At 40.7% G+C, this 10,878-nt stretch overlaps 1 long non-coding RNA gene across 2 annotated transcripts; it reads right to left on the bottom strand.

The window, feature by feature from the left end:
- Nucleotides 1-3,686: 3,686 nt before the first annotated feature.
- LOC106020080 (uncharacterized) lies at nucleotides 3,687-8,919 on the bottom strand. Of its 2 annotated transcripts, XR_003497280.3 has the most exons (4): nucleotides 8,666-8,919; nucleotides 7,795-8,213; nucleotides 4,947-5,095; nucleotides 3,687-4,233 (listed from the first exon to the last, which is right to left on the bottom strand). It is a non-coding gene; the product is annotated as an uncharacterized lncRNA (long non-coding RNA). The 2 variants fall into 2 exon arrangements; XR_003497281.3 differs by lacking the exon at nucleotides 4,947-5,095.
- Nucleotides 8,920-10,878: the final 1,959 nt, after the last annotated feature.

Below are 10,878 nucleotides of genomic sequence, written 5' to 3' on the forward strand. Positions count from 1 at the left end.
GGCTGAAGAATGAAGAACACTGATCTTTCTAGCTGGCACCACAGAGTGCCGAGCAATGCCCCCTCCCCCCCGTCCCCCCTTGTGACTGCATAGGCCTCACTCCTGTTTAAGGTCTTGGGCTGTTAAACCCAGACTTCTGGAACAAGTTTTTCCTCCAACCTTTACAGTGAAATTATTTTTTTTTTTTTAAAAAAAAAAAAAGCCCTTTTGAAACACAAACAGGCCCAAACACATAGTACTCATAACATACTCCATATGGCAGAAAAACAAGTGTGTACCCTGACTACCAGGTTCACAGAGAGACTGCCCTGGCACTGAGCCCCCCACCTGCCTGCCTGGCTCTTCTTTGCTTCTGGGTGCTGCAGTAAATACTGGAGTGAAAAAGATTAAATGGTTTCACACTAACCTCATCCGCCAGTTCACCTGAGACAAAAAGAGGCCTCTTCACACTCTTTTCCAGTGAAAAGCCTCTTCACTAAGCAGGGAGAATAGGAAACAATCCTTACTATGATCAGAATGGGAAGTGGTATCCATAAAACATGCTCCTGCTTTCAAACCAGGCTTTCCAGTTGTGGACCCAAAGAAGCTCCTTTACATCCCAGCATCAGTTACTAAAATACCACATTTTAGGAGAACTTGCTACAGCTGTTCTTTCTGGAGCATCACCATTTTAACAAGATATCAAGAGCCTGATGTTACACATAATCAGCAAATTTTATCTTGTTTTTGCTAGATGTTGGGCAATTGAATTACTAGTTCTCCTCAATAACAAATTTACTTGCTTTACTCATCATATGATCTATTGCATAGGATGAAGTAGCAAATACAAAAAAATGATTTGTAGCCTTTTTTTCAGCCATTACGTTTGTGTATTTGTTAGCAATACAGTCAACATTCAAAATACACCCTTTATTGAATTCAGTCTTGGTTTGTTATTGACCTATAGATATTACTTACACTGTGCCAACATACGTGCAGCCCATAAACAGCTGAGCTAGGGAAGGAGGCTAGCAAGCTCCCTAATTCCTTTCTGTCTAAAAAAGCCAAGTTAGCAAAAAAAAAAACAACTGTTTAAGCTAACCGATGTCACTTTAAATGAATCACTGCAATAGCTCTGTCAGCAGATCAAAGGGACCAGTCCCTTCCAGCAGGGAAGGCGGTGAAGGACGGTTAGAGCTGATAACTCCTCTTGATGGTACAGCTGTTGGGCATCATGCCAAGGGAAAAAGTAGCAAGTGTAAATAGAGTTCCAGGGTGATTATAATTCCTTTGTTCTAAAAGTGTTTAACATTACTTCACCAAGATACAGGTACCCTCACTTAACACTAATCAAGTAAATACTTCCATTCTCTTTAATAGGACATCTCAGGTGAAGCAAGCAAGTAGCTTGCTGAATTAAACCTTTAATGTAATAATCTACAGGTACAGAACTAGTGAGAGATTTTAGTATACCTCTTCCACCCCATCTTGTGGACTGCCTCCCTCATTCTGTCACTGTGCTTAAACTTCAACCCCCGTTAAAATGACAGATTTTCATAGACAGACAGACACATTGTCTATCTTTATTAGTCAGGCGTATTTGTAGCCTCTTGGCACGTGGTCAGAAAAAGCTGCCATTGCTGTATCTAGAGCAAGGTACATCCCCCATTTACTGAAATAAAAGAACTTAAAAATGATTACCTGATCATCAGTTTACCACCTGATCAGCTAATAGAATAAATGGATGTTTTCTTCAGAGATCAAGACAAGAAAAGATGGTGATTGTATCTATATCAGCTGGGGTTATCTGTCTTGTTTTTGCTAATAGAAAAATGAGGTTTTGTTAAACAATAATAATAATTTAAAAAAAAAAAAAAAAAAAAAAAGCTGCTCCAAACTAAAGAGATTACATGAACTGCATCCTTTTCTAATTATTTAAATGAGATTTGTTTTAATCCAAAATGGAAATAGCAAAATGCTCACATTAAAGTTTTGAGTAAGAACTTTGTTGAGATGCCTGACAGCATACAAATTTCAACAGCATCCTAATAATCAGCCTCAATTTGTTGGTGAGACCTAGCAAATTAACACCAGTCTTTCATTTGAACTCATCTAGCACAAGAAAGATTTTATTCTAAGAAGGTAGATGAGGGTCAAGAAACTTCTAAAGACACAGTCCTGCTAATTCCTAAGCTAGAGCAGAAGACAAAGCTTGTAGCAAGAGCTCATTGTGTGCTATTCTAAAACATTTACAGTTGAGTATCAGTAGACTGCTGGAATCATGCAAGAGAACTCTAAAACTGTTCAGATTACAGCTTTACCAGAAAGTATTTGCAGATCATATGGTCATGAAGTATTTTTCTTATTAAAATTATGTGGAAAGACATCAACTGTTGGAACTGTTTCCCAAAAGCTATTGTGTGCTGCTGAGCATAATGGATGGCAAAGCTTCCACTGAATTTAGCTGTGAGGGAGATGTCTGGCTCCTCACCTGGAAGAAGAGAAATCACGTTCTTGTCCTAAAAACCACATCTTCCATTCAAGCTTCTGCAGTGTTTTGCATGGTTATTATAACATTTCTTTTTAATAAAGTGAGCAGTAAAATATTGAAGGTAAAATGATAATATAGAGAGGAAAATCTTAGTGGAATTTCCTATGGCCACATGAGGCTTTTATTCACAAAAGGGGCAGCTATCTGTTCAGAACAAATCTAATAACCAGATGTGTCCAGAACTTGGTGCTTCCAAATATTTCAGGTATGTGAGGTTTGAGAACATGACACATCATGCCAAAAATGCACACAGGAGAGGAAACAGGTAATTGGGAGGGAAATACGCAGTAGCAGCACATGCCAAACTGCCATTGCTCAGTGTGTGAAAGCTGGGAAAGGGGATCTTTGTGGTGGAAAGAAATGGGACACAAGGCCATTTTCTACTCCTAAAGATGACATTTAAATCCAGAGTAATTCCACTGAAGTCAACGGTTTCAAATATAGAGTGGAAAATAGACTCTGGCTGTTGTCCCTTTCTAATCACAACAGGAGGTGGAGAGTCAGTTCAGCACATCTTTACTTTAAGACTCTCATTCTCTCTAGGGACAGCTCAGATCAGAACCAAACAGGTACCTAATTACCTGGATTTGCTCACTCACAGACAGTGCTGGATTAAGGCATGTTACAGAAGATGGTCACCTCATCAGCCAAAATCTGTTTGTCCCATCTCTCTGCCAGAGGGTGCTACCCAGCAGCAGGGCTGTTTTGACTCACAATGCACAGAATTTAAAGCTGAAGACATGGGAATAATGTGGCCTTTGCAACAAGGCATAGCATAGGTGTTTAGAACCTGTTTTATGTTTTTATGCTTAGGTTTTCCAAATACTAGGAATCCAAGTTTTGTAGTATTTTTTTAGCCTTTCAAAACAATTTTTCCAAATATTAAAGGCTTCAACCGAGGGGAAGAAAAGATGTAACAGGAAGGGTTTGCACAAGTAGATTTTTATCTTTTAGTTATTTTGATCTGCAAGTTTCTAAAGGGAAAACATTCATTGGAAAAGTATAATTGATTTTTTTGGAGTGCACTCAGAAGCCTAAAATGGAAACAAAAAAAAATAATTTAAAAAAATAAAAATAATAAAAATAAAAATAAAAGAGAGAGAGAAAGAGCTTATGTTCAAGTATCTATAGATTCTTCAGAAAAATAACCATGCTGTAGTTTTCCTGTGGTTTATTGTCCCAAATTTCAGTTTTGCTTTGTTCCTATCTCCTAGGTAGAAAGAAAAAATATTTGAATAGCTAAATAGCTAAAGAATAGCTAAAGTACAGAATTTACTGTACACAGTCATGCAGGAACCTCAGTCAAGCTGTATCTTTTCTGTTTACATCCCATTCTAACTCTACAAGTGGGAAGTGATTGAGGTACACTCATTGAACTGCCATGCAGATGAGAGTTGTATGATTGTACTTGACCTCTGCTGTAGTGAAGAAATGGTTTCTCTGGGGGTGCTCCTGGACAGTAACACTCTTAGCTGCTTGCCTACAATGCATGAAGCTTACCCTAATATTTCTTCTCAGCATTAATCATGGCTCTGATTCTAAGACCACACAAGTCTTAATCCAAGACACTAAAACAAGAAAGCAGCAGCTCTAACTGTCTAGATGAACATATTTTTCAAGTATTGAAGCTGATGCAGTAGAGATTAGTGTTGGTCAAACAAAGCCCTTTCATGGTCCATCCTCTCCTGGAGAGAAAATATCCCCTGCAAGGCAAAATGAGAAACAAGATGAATACATCCATGAGATCCCCAATCCTGAAGTCTGTCACCTACAGCTGACTGTAATACTCTAAGAAAAGTGCCAAGGCTTGTGCTCCCCACTGGTTTAGTGAGAGAAAAGGCTGTTAATGTATTACTGCCAACAACAAAAGGCCTCAGATAACCCCTGTTGCTGCGGGAGGAACATATCTCAGGGAGTAAAACAGTTTGCCTCATGTTTGTTAAACTCCCTATCAATAGAGAAAATAACTAGGGAAAGCTGCGACCTTGTTCAGTTTTGAAATATGAAATTCTATCATATTTTAAAGATAGTCTCATATGGACTTGCTCTTACTAAATAACATTCATACTACTAGATCATCTGTGAATTATAACAAACAGATGAAAGATTATGCCGTTATCAATTTCCAGAATATATCCATATCAATAACCATATCACTATGCATAAAAAAAATACTAGTTTTATTTCTTTCTTAAGGATGGCCCCCTGAATTAGATGTTGTCACTGGGATTTGTTAACTGTGTACCTATAGACTTTGAAATTTTGGTATCAAGCACAGATGTGCTGAGATACAGTCACAGTCTAGGTCATTGATGAATATTCAGGAATTACTGACCTAAATACTTCCTCAAAGGTAGAATAATGGAAGGAAATAGATACTTTATTGCAGCCCGTGCTATTCTGTGCTAGTTCTTACCTCTTCCAAATTGTAGAAATAAATGTTGCCTCCTGTCCCAAGGAAAATCATCTTGCTTATCTTTTACACTTTACCTACATCAAATCTTCTTTTGATGAAGAGCTCATTTGCAGTTGATGGACAGTTGCAACACACCTTATGCACGCCAGCTGAGAAATGAATGTCATGCAAGGTTGAAAGTGTGATGAGAATATGTCCTATTACAATAATAATGGGTAAAATTGCACTTTTTTGATTAACTTCGTATGATCTAGAGCTTCTCACCTTCCTCTTCTCCTTTCAGGCCCTTTTGTACGTGATCACCTTTACAGTGCCAAGTTCTATGTGATAGTCTATGTCCCCTTCCATCTGAAAACCAGATTCTGTGGCAATCAGCATATGAAATAAATTACTTACTTAGAGTGCCTTTGACTCCCTTTCACCTGAAAGCAGCCTATGAAATTGTGTCTTTTTGGATCTGTTGGTAACATATCACCATTCCTCTTTGATACACTGGATAACAGCATAACACAGATCCTTGGGAGTCTTAACCAGAGCCTCAGGTTTCAGCGTAGTTGTCTCTACTGATCAGTTGCTCTTCTTAGATTCTCACAATATTAGTATCTGCAACACAACCACCTGTTCTAGCTAGATACTTGGTACACTTTGGGAAGTGATACTTTTTGGTATTTTGCGTTTTTCATCTTTTTACTCTGACAAAAAATGTTGACATTCCTTTTATATTGTAATACCAAGACAGTTATGAGAAAACAGTTATGAGAAAATGCTTGGGATTTACTTCCATGGTACATAAACAAAGTTTGTAATATTAAAATTTAATTCCATTTCTATTACTTCAGTCTTCAGGGTCATACAGAACTTTGTGTATGCTATTCCAATCATCATACAGACTGGTGCTGCTTTAACGTCAGCAAACATTAGTAAATGTGTTTTTTGTGTCCATGTCAATGAAAATATTATGGCAGGATGCATTCTAAAATGCATCGTTGAAGAACTCCTTTAAGACTTGTCCTTTGTCTGAGCAGTTCCCCTGTCAGTGCAAATCACTGCACTCCATTTAGCCTGTTTCTTACCAATCTCACATTTCTTGTGTTTGCTTTCCTTCATCAAAAATCTTGCCATTTACATTACATTTCTTCTTGGTATGTCTCAGAATAGAGTCACCTAGAGTCATCAGTAGGCTCCACGATTAGTTAGGTGATAGCTGAGCATCCACTGGAGGAATAAGAAAATTGATCAGATTTGATCTATAGGTTGTTACAAGCCATTGTTTAACTTCTCAGTAGTCTTGTTTCATATTCACCTTTAATACATTAGCTTTGCTTTCTGATGTAACTAAAACCTTTCTCTTCCTCTCCACCTGACCCCAAATGTACGCCTTCACAACATTTCAGTCATCAATCTATGTAGAATAGTTTTTGAATTGGTGCAATTTTTGGAAAAAAAATTAAGAATGAGTATACTGAGCCAGCCAAAACATGATTTGGAGTAGGAAGGAGCCTTGTTGCTAAGGTGTGTGTACATACTTGAAAATCATTATAAAGGACAACAACAAATAGTTGATGTCTTTAGCCTGCAGTTGACTACACACTCATCATATTAGCAACTATAAATATAGTATGATCGTGATACTCAAGTGAATTTTGTAGTATGAGACAAGAACTGAAAATGTCCACAAAGCAGAGAGATTGGTCTGGAGAGAAATTAGGAGTTGTAAACATCATAGAAATTACTAATATTTTGTTTTCTTTAAAAGCAATCATGGTGATTTAATCACATGGCTGCTAGTGGAAATAGGAAGCAAACAGTTAAATTTCTGTGAACCAGAACAGACATAAACCTTAAACCACATTAACCATTAAAGCTTCATCTTTTCTGAAGTGAATGAAATAATGTATGATCTGGCAGCATTTCTGACTAATAATAGTTAAGTACTTATCAGTGATTCTTAAGTCAGTCTTTTATCATATTAATTAGTGTAATCATTTTATTCTTCATTCATTAAATAAGCAATTTGAACCTAATTGGAAACTCCTTGTGTTTCCCAGAAATCCTTTCTGCCTGTATGACTGCCTCTCATGGGATGCAGCACAGCTGTTGAATGATCCACTCGCTTTTTGGACAAAACAGGTAAATGACATAATATCTGGGACATTTTAGAGTCAGTGCATGTAGTCAGAGCCCCAGCTCTGGACTTTCTTACACCCAGCGATAACAGATAGGGAACACCCAGCATATCCCAGTCATGCCTGAGGCAGCAATATGCAAATGGATCTTTCCCTCCATACTGAGCTGGTGGGAGCAGGACTGCTGGCCAACAGCAAATTGGAAGGATTGCTGCAGTTAAGGCAGGAGAGAAACCTGCCCCACGTGATCTGAACAAGCCCCTCTGCCCAAAAAGGGTCATGCCTAACAAATGCGCAGAGCAAGTGGAAGAACAGGAGAAAGCACCAGCAGTCCCCACGCAGTGAGGAGCTACCAAGATCCACAAGCTTGCCCAGCGCTAAAGAGAACACAGCCCGCTACGCTGAGCAGGAGGAGGATCTGGGCAAGAAGGACCTGGGATTGCAGAAACAACTCAGCATCTAGATAGTTTTTCATTATCTAGATAGTCTTAGTACAGCACACATGTAATTATCCTAGTATTAATACTGTCGGCAGCTCAAAGGGCCGTCTTTGGATCTGTCAAATTTCAGATGTTTTTATGTTAGAAGAAGTTCCCCTTGATTACAGTACTCCGCTTGCATAAGACAATCATGCCTCACTAAACCAGACTCAGACAAGCCACATCACACGCTTAAATCCCTGTCTGTGACCCATAGGAAAACACATAAGGAAACATACTCACCATTTTCTGACCATGTTGCCCAAGACAGTCTCTGTCACCTGTTAGTCTCAAGCTTGAAGGCTGTAAGAACGGTGGAGCACATTGTTGAATTTTTCCTGCATCCTTCCAACTTCAGGTGCCAGTCAAGCTGAGATGACAGTTTGAGATTCCAACTGCAGCTTAGGATTGGCAGCGCACCACAGAACTTGGTCCCCATAAGACGCGTTGCTTCAGAAAGATGAACCTGGGGACCAGACCTCCATCACGGTGGCAAAATTACAGGGTGGCACGGGCTGTGCTCCCTCTCTGGCATCTTCCTTTCTCAGGAGGATGCTTTCCTCGATAGCTCAGACAGTGGTTTCTACAGGTGGGGAGGAAAATCGATTCTCTCTGTTGGTGGACCTCTTCCAGAACTTTCTCCGCAGCAGAGACACGCAGGCCTGTAGGGAAGAAGGGAAGGGGAGAGGGTTTCTTCGTACTGCTTTTGACTCACATGCTGTCAAAGCGCCATTTCTTTTATGAACAGCCCAGTCTCGCAACTTCCACTTAGTGAAAGTTACCATAATGCCACCAGTATCTCTCCCAGACTGTGTCTACTTACCACAGGGCATAATTTGAGTTCACGTTAAGGCACCTTTTTCACACTGCCTGATGTTCAACCTTAACTAATAGTTAAGAACATTCTTGGAAGGCAGGCTTACCTGTAAGCACTGGAGCTTCTGAGTTAGTTGGGTTTTATGTTTATTTACTATTATTATTATCATTATTGTGTTTTTAAGGGCTGGAAAGGGAGCTTAGAATCCACGTGAGTACTTTCACTGAAAACAGACAAGGTGAAGGAAGTACTCCAACTCCTCAGCATTAAAGAACTGTAGAACCTAGGAACACTTACCTGCCAGCTTCTGAACCTGAGTCACTTCCACACACTGCTTCACAGGGAAGTCACACCACCAGGGTTCTGCTGTACTGAGAAGGCACCGCCAACATAGCTAGCTCATAGAGTCACTAAAACTATTTCACATAGATGGCAGAAAACACGAAGAAAAAACAGCCCACGGGGGAACACTGAGCCCACTTCACCACAACAGCAGAAAAGCACCCTAGACAACCTGAGCCTCAGACTCCCCCAGGAAGGCAATTCCCCACAGCTCCTCAAGCTTCCTATATAGCAAAGGTCAAATGACCCACACCTGGCAGATTTCACTTAACAAGGGTGGAGCCAAGAGACCTTGTGGAATAGGCTCCTCTACCTGGCTTCAGTCTTTGAAGATCAATTGCTCCTTATCACTAATAGAAATAACCTGACAAGGGGCTTAGTGGTTAGAGTTGACCTAATGAATTAACTAGGAAAGGTGCACAAGGGTCGTATTTCTGTCGGTCATTCTGTCAGGAAAATTAGTACAGAGCCTGCTAAAATAAATAAATAAATAAATAGATGGACAGATAAAGAAATCAAAGAAATCAAAGAAAATGACCTTAAAGGCAAAATTGCTATCATAGATTTTCATCTGTCTAGTCACGACAGATAAAGAAAATAGCAATCAGAATGACTTTTCTTGGCATTAATGTTATTTAAATCTGTTTTTCTGAGATGTCTTCCTTATGCAGGAAAACTTTTCAAAATCTAGCCCCGTGACCTCTGACTACACTATTTACTTCCGCTGCCTATAAGCTATCACGTATAAATGCCAGGATCCGGATCCTCACTCACTATTCAGGTCAAGGACTGGGCTGAAGGTCTGGGCTTTGATTTGGTTACATGCCCACATTGCTGTTTCCTGGCAGGTCATGGAAAGAAGATTGGCTGGCTTGAGGGAGCTTATGTACACGTGGCTTTTAGGCTGCAGCCAAAGTGTTCCTCTAGATCTGGAAGTCTGAAGAGGGTTGCGGTCTCCAAGCTCAGATACAACCACGTGTTAGTCTGGCGCAACTGATTTTTGTGTTCCTTGCACTGGCTCTTCCTTCACCTCCTCTTCAGAGGCAAGGACAGGCGTCTCTTTTGTGCTCCTTTGTTAGTAAACAAACCAGGACAGATTAAAGCCTCTTTCTTCAAGTCAGTAAGATACTGGGCTACAAAGATGGCGAAGGGCCTAGAGGGGAAGACGTATGAGGGGCGGCTGAGGTCACTGGGCCTGTTCAGCCTGGAAACGAGGTGGCTGAGGGGAGACCTCGTCGCAGTCTACAGCTTCCTCGCGAGGGGGAGTGGACGGGCAGGTACCGATCTATTCTCTTCAGTCCCCAGTGATAGGACCCAAGGGAATGGCGTCAACCTGAGGCAGGGGAGGCTTAGGCTACACATCAGGAAGAGGTTCTTCACTGATAGGGTTGTTGCACACTGGAACAGCCTCCCCAGGCAAGTAGTCACTGCACCAAGCCTGTCGGCGTTTAAGAAGCATTTGGACTTGTGCACTTAGTCACGTGGTCTGAATTTTTGGGTAGACCTGTGTGGTGCCAGGAGTTGGCCTCAATGATCCTTATGGGACCATTCCAACTCGGGATAATCTATGATTCTATACCCACCTTTGGTTTCAGTGAGAATTCAGGCCCTGAAATCAACCAAAGTTTCTTCTGGATGGTGTTTTTTCTGAATAGGATAACTTCATTTCCCTTTTGAAGACTTACAAGGATGTAGTAACAAAAGCAGAGGCAGAAAACAGCACCTGAGGCACAGGCTACTTTTCAGGCTGCAGCAGACTATAGGTATTGTTATAAATGACTGAGTCCCAAATAGGGTTACAATCAAAGTTTACAATTTATTAAAGGAATAAAGGTAAGCAAACAGCGCTGGGTGCGCCGGGAGTCTCTGCTCCACCAAGACGCACACCAGTTACATCAGGCGGCTGGTTTTTATGCTCCTAGGCTAATACATATTCATCACCACTTTTGGAAAAGGCAGGGTTCTTATAATTAGTTTCCCGGCACCCGAACCATCCCACGGGTGCATACGTATCAGTCTCTGGCAGTCCCTCTGGGGGTCGCTCGTACTGAAGGCTCATAGTCTTCCTCCCAGGCTTCATCCTTCGTCCTTTGTTCCTCAGCTTCCCCACACCACCACCCCCCTCCTTATTTAGTGGTCTCTGTGCCACATGTCAGAAAGTTGTGTCT

This window comes from Anas platyrhynchos, chromosome 4 (assembly GCF_047663525.1).
Source record: "Anas platyrhynchos isolate ZD024472 breed Pekin duck chromosome 4, IASCAAS_PekinDuck_T2T, whole genome shotgun sequence".
Classification (NCBI taxonomy): Eukaryota; Metazoa; Chordata; class Aves; order Anseriformes; family Anatidae; genus Anas; species Anas platyrhynchos.